Here is a 5,327-nt window from a genome sequence, read left to right as displayed (position 1 = left end):
ATAATGTCCCTGACCCCTATGATTGGTGCAACAACAACAAGAAATTTGAGATATTTATGTACTTGTATGTAGATTTATAGAGAGTTCCATAGCTAGCATGGTTAACCTACCAAAATTTGAGATAATCCCCTTTTCCATCAAATTTCAAATGCAACGATCTAATTCACACACATTTTGAGACCCTCTTAGCCACCTATATCAGATATATGCAACAATTGTTGTATACATTTTGTCACACATCCACTATATTCAACATCCCAAATCCATGCAACTAACACTATGATCACATAAAAGGATAAAAATTTGAAAAAACCCCATTTAGCATCAATAACAGTTATGGATAAAATCAAAACTAATAAAAAATCCCATCCCAAATTTCCAATAGAAAATAAAAGCAAAAAACAAGAAAAGACGAAAAAGAGCACAATGAAAGTCAATTGGCTTGTTAATACGACATTACTCTAGACCCAAACAAAAAAGACCAAAAAGAACACAAAATGGTATTCACATTCACAAATCAGAAAGAGCAGCAATAGAGAGAGAGAGAGAGAGAGAGAGAGAGAGAGAGAGAGAGAGGAATATACTATACGTGAAGAAGAATTGGTTGACCAAAGGGGAAAGTCGAAGTGAAGTTTGAGTCTAAGTGATTCTAGGGTTAATGGACGACAGCCAGATCTAGCACTGAGCGAGAGTTATTATCTTTTTTTTGGGGGCCGGGGGGGGGGGGGGGGGGGGGGGGGGGGGGGGGGGGGGGGGGGTGGAGGGACTCAAGTGGAAATGGTTCAAGGGTGTGAAGTTTTAATTGGGAAAGCTGAAGGGGTTGGCCGAATTCTTATGTTGATGACAAAACAAAGTCATTTTGTCCTTTGTCATGTACAAAATGACATCATTTTGTGCATTTGAATTTTTTTTTTAAAAAGTTAAACTGGTTACAGATATTCGGTTATATGACCGAATTCGTAACAGGGTCCAGGCGGGTAGGAGTATTTCTTACTCGCCCGAGTGTAATCCGAGTGGATAACTGCTTAGATTCACTCAGTTTCCAGGCTTCGAACTGGTCTGGAAAAAAACCCAATCTTATTCGACACCCCTAATAGTAGCAACAATCCAATCTATCGCACAGAGGAAGAATTTGTTGTTCAGGCTCTAAGGAGTTTCCCTACCGTATTAGATGTTTGGGCCTAAGGAAGTGAGTCCTGTTAAAAAGTGGAAGAGTGGTGCAAGGGATTTCATGTAGCTGTGGTCTGATCTGTCTTCTCGGTTACCAACAAACAAGCTAGAGTTGGTTGCTTCTATTTTTCATAAGGTTTGGATTAGAAGAAATGGTTTTGTTTTTTATGATAACTTTAAAAGTCCAAATGTAGTTATTAAAATGGCAATTGTTGAGCTTGATGAGCTCAAAACAGTATAGTTGAAGAAACAAAATAGTGCTGGGAGGGAAGTTGCTGCAGAGGGAAGGCAGTGTTGGAAGATGCCAGATTGTTCCTTTTACAAAGCACACTTTGATGCTACTTTTGATAAGGGTCGTGAAAAGATGGTTATTGGTATTGTTATTAGGGATAGTAATGGGGATATTTTGGCTGCTTTAACAGCACCGAGAGACAAGGTTGGTTCAGTTTTACTTGCTGAATGTTATGCGCTAAGTAGAGCTTTGAGGTTGTGTGAGGAGCTGGGGATGCTGCAGGTTGTCTTCAAAAGTGATGCAAAGTCTGTTGTGGATGCTATTAATTCTAGGATTGAGGACAATTCATGAATGGATCAAGTGATTGAACATATAAAGTCTCTATTATCTACTCATGTTTCATGGACAACTGTTTTTTCTTACTGAGATAGTAATGTGTTGGCGCATACTCTAGCTAAATTGGCTATGAAGTTTGATGCAAAATCTATCTGGTTAGGGGAGGGACCGAAGGAGATTTTATCTCTAATTGTAATAGACAAATTTGGTATTGGTTGATTTTAAATGAAGATGTTAACATTTTCTTACAAAAAATAAAAAATTAAAGGAGAAAAGTGGATGTATGTTTAAAGCACGAAGCATTCACTGGTTTAGCGACAGTGTTACCCCTTCGCCAGCCTTGCGGGTACCGATTTCCTCTTGCTTTGTGTACGAGGCCAGGCGTGTACCTCCCAGAGTGTTTACCCCTCTTTTCCATATTTTTTGAGGAAGAGAAAAATTGGGAAGTAACACTATTTGACCCCAAAGGAAAGGATCGAATAATCTCGTACGGTATTACAAGCCTAGGTGCACAACACAACCATCACGTGAACAACCCAATAGCCCATCAGTGATCCCAAAAGGAGCATAGGATGGTTAAACATCAAGTGATCCACGTAATGGGACTCGAACCAATATTCCACTGGTTGGCCCAAGTCCAACAGTACTGGTGTCTTTGGTAACAGGTGCAACTATATACCATTCAAAAACAATTTTTAAAAAATTAAAAATTATAACCTTTCATAATCATTCTTTAGTTATCTACAAATAGGTTTTTATTTATTTATTTATTTATTATGCAAATTCATTTTACAAATGGGAATTTAAAAAATCTCTTTTCCTGTAGTCTTTCATTTTTGCAAAACTACTTATTAAAACTTGTTTATTCTGCAAAAAATAAATTACCAATGTTTCGGTAAGAGAGCATAATCGAAAGCTAATTGGATCTAATTCCATTTGTATACAAACTAATAGGGGTGTAGAAGCAGATAACCAACCATAACCAGATCCGTATTTAGATTTTAAAAATTGGAAAAGTCTGGACTATAACTAGATGTAAATCCGAATGGTTGGTTCATTATTTTTAACACTTTTTAATATATAGCTTATTTTGTTAAAAAAAAAAACTTTTTAACACTTTTTAAAAAACTTTTTTATAGTAGGCTTTATGTATATTATTTTTTATAAGCATTTTTTTATATAATGAGTATTTTTATAGCTTTTTTTTTTTTTTTTTGTCTTTCTATTGCCCATTCAAAATTTTATAAAACAACATGAATAATAATAGACATCAACACACACAATACACAACATACTACATATTACATTCACTACAAGAAATTTGGTCTATTGCAGTGATTTTTATATTATTGTAAAAAAAATCGTTGCAAAAAATATTCTATTACAACATTTTTTAAATCTTGTTATTTTTTTTTTTCTCAAAACTGAGGAGGATTCATAAAATTTATATTTACAGCGAAAAATATAATATTTACAGCAATTTTAATCGCTGTATTTGTAAAAATATGATTGCAGTGTCTAAATAATAGTCGGAGTTGTGTTTGAGCGCTAAATTCCCCCCACCCCCTCTCGATTTCCTTTTCCCTCCAGCAGCCTCGCCCCCCCCCCTCTCGATCCCCAGCGCTTTCTCCCTCGACCCACTCCACCGCGCACAGCCCGTCTCTAGCCGACCCTATCATGTCACAGCCACCTCACCACCTCATGTCGGAAATTTCCTTTTCCCCAAATATGGCCTTACCTCTCTCTCTCTCTCTCTCTCTCTCTCTCTCTCTCTCTCTCTCTCTCTCTCTCTCTCTCTCTCTCTCTCTCTCTCTCCCTCCCTCGGGTTTCTCTTTATCTCCGTCACTAGGGGTGCCTTTCGCCACCACTCACACGTCGACGCCATCGCCATCCTCTATCGGAGCCCCCTTCTCCTCCGTGCCTAGCCCAGCCGCTTGAGGCCCTCCTTCTCCCTTGCTCTATTCGCAACCCACGGCCCCCAACGTTAGACAAAAAGAAAATCATTAAAACATCCATTTCCGACAGGAATTACAGCCTGAGCTTAGGTTTCGGGTTTCTAAGCTAGTGAAGCTGAAAATGCTTTTGTAATTTTTCTTCCTTTTGTTGCACATAAGACTCGCAGTCTGTAAGAATTGGAGAAATTGAAGATGGCTTCTGGGAATACGCAAATTTATCATGAGCGGCAAAGATTACAGTTCTGCCTTTTACACTCGCTCAACAATCTCTTTCAGGTACCTTTTCCTAAACCCATTTCTTCTTACAAACGTTTGTTTGGTTGGTGAGAATATTTTTGCCATCTAATTTCTTAAGCCTTCATTTTTCAATTTTTCCCTTGTTTCTGGGCTTTTGCCTATTCTGATGTGTGTGTAACATGTACATGTACGAAACGAGACTTAGAGGCAATTTACAAACAAATTTAGTTTCATTTGTTTTGCAGCGATTTCAATCAATACTCAAGTCTTATTATGTTTCGAAAGCTGGACTTCTTGATGTTGGTCAAACAAGTTAATCACCAGCCTAAGTTCTTGAAAGACAAGTCAAAGAGGTCCTCTCTATACTGTACTCATTGTGGGTACAATGGACACACTGTGGAGAAGTGTTTCCAGTTGCATGGATATCCCCCTGGTTGGACTGGACCCAAAGGCAAGCGATATTCACCTACTGTAAATGCAGCTATCTCAAATGAAGAGGTCTATATTACCAACAGCAATGAGAACCAAAAGTTTTCTTTAACTCATGAGGAATTTACCAAGCTTTTAGCACTTGCTAATTCAAATCCTTCACTGCCTCAAACAAACCTCACACCAGCTGTGAATCTTGCCACTTCTCATTTCTCTGGTAACTTTCTAAACTCTTCTTGTTTTTCTGTTTCTTCAATCCAAGAACATGAAATTTCATGGATATTAGACACTGGTGCAACAGATCATATGATCTGTTCACCTCTTCTATATTCTTTTACACCTAAGCCTATTAATACTCTCATTAACCTACCTAACGGCCAATCAGTTTCTGCCAATTATATTGGCACCATTTGCCTCTCTGACACATTATCTTTAAATAATGTGTTATTTGTTCCTAGTTTTTCTTTCAACTTGCTTTCTATCTCAAAACTAACCAAAGATACTAATATCTCTGTTTCCTTCTTTAACTCTTATTGCCTTTTACAGGACCAATCAGCAAAGAGGATGATTGGGATTGCTCATGAAAAACATGGACTTTACCACTTCAAACAAGTTACTACCTGCACCAAGAATAAGTTTCATTCTCTACCATTTGCTTCAGCTATTACCCAACAACTTTTAGATATCTGGCATAACAGATTAGGACATGTTTCTATCTCTAGATTACCTTTTCTTAGACAATTAGAACCTTCTATATCTCTTGATTCGAATAATGTTTGTGATACATGTCATTTTGCAAAGCAAAGAAAGCTCTCTTTCCCTGTTTCTCAGACACATTCAAATAAAATTTTTGATTTGATACATTGTGACATCTGGGGTCCCTTTGGTGTTGTATCTTATCCTGGCTTCAGATTTTTCCTTACAATAGTTGATGATTACACACGATGTGTTTGGGTATATATGCTCAA

The 5,327-nt window shown here is 37.5% G+C and overlaps 1 long non-coding RNA gene across 1 annotated transcript; it reads left to right on the top strand.

The window, feature by feature from the left end:
• Nucleotides 1–4,366: 4,366 nt before the first annotated feature.
• LOC122293218 lies at nucleotides 4,367–4,971 on the top strand. Its single transcript, XR_006237213.1, has 2 exons — nucleotides 4,367–4,576; nucleotides 4,906–4,971. It is a non-coding gene; the product is annotated as an uncharacterized LOC122293218 (long non-coding RNA).
• Nucleotides 4,972–5,327: the final 356 nt, after the last annotated feature.

Source organism: Carya illinoinensis, chromosome 14 (genome assembly GCF_018687715.1).
Source record: "Carya illinoinensis cultivar Pawnee chromosome 14, C.illinoinensisPawnee_v1, whole genome shotgun sequence".
Classification (NCBI taxonomy): domain Eukaryota; kingdom Viridiplantae; phylum Streptophyta; class Magnoliopsida; order Fagales; family Juglandaceae; genus Carya; species Carya illinoinensis.
This window is presented reverse-complemented; position numbering and strand designations above follow the sequence as displayed.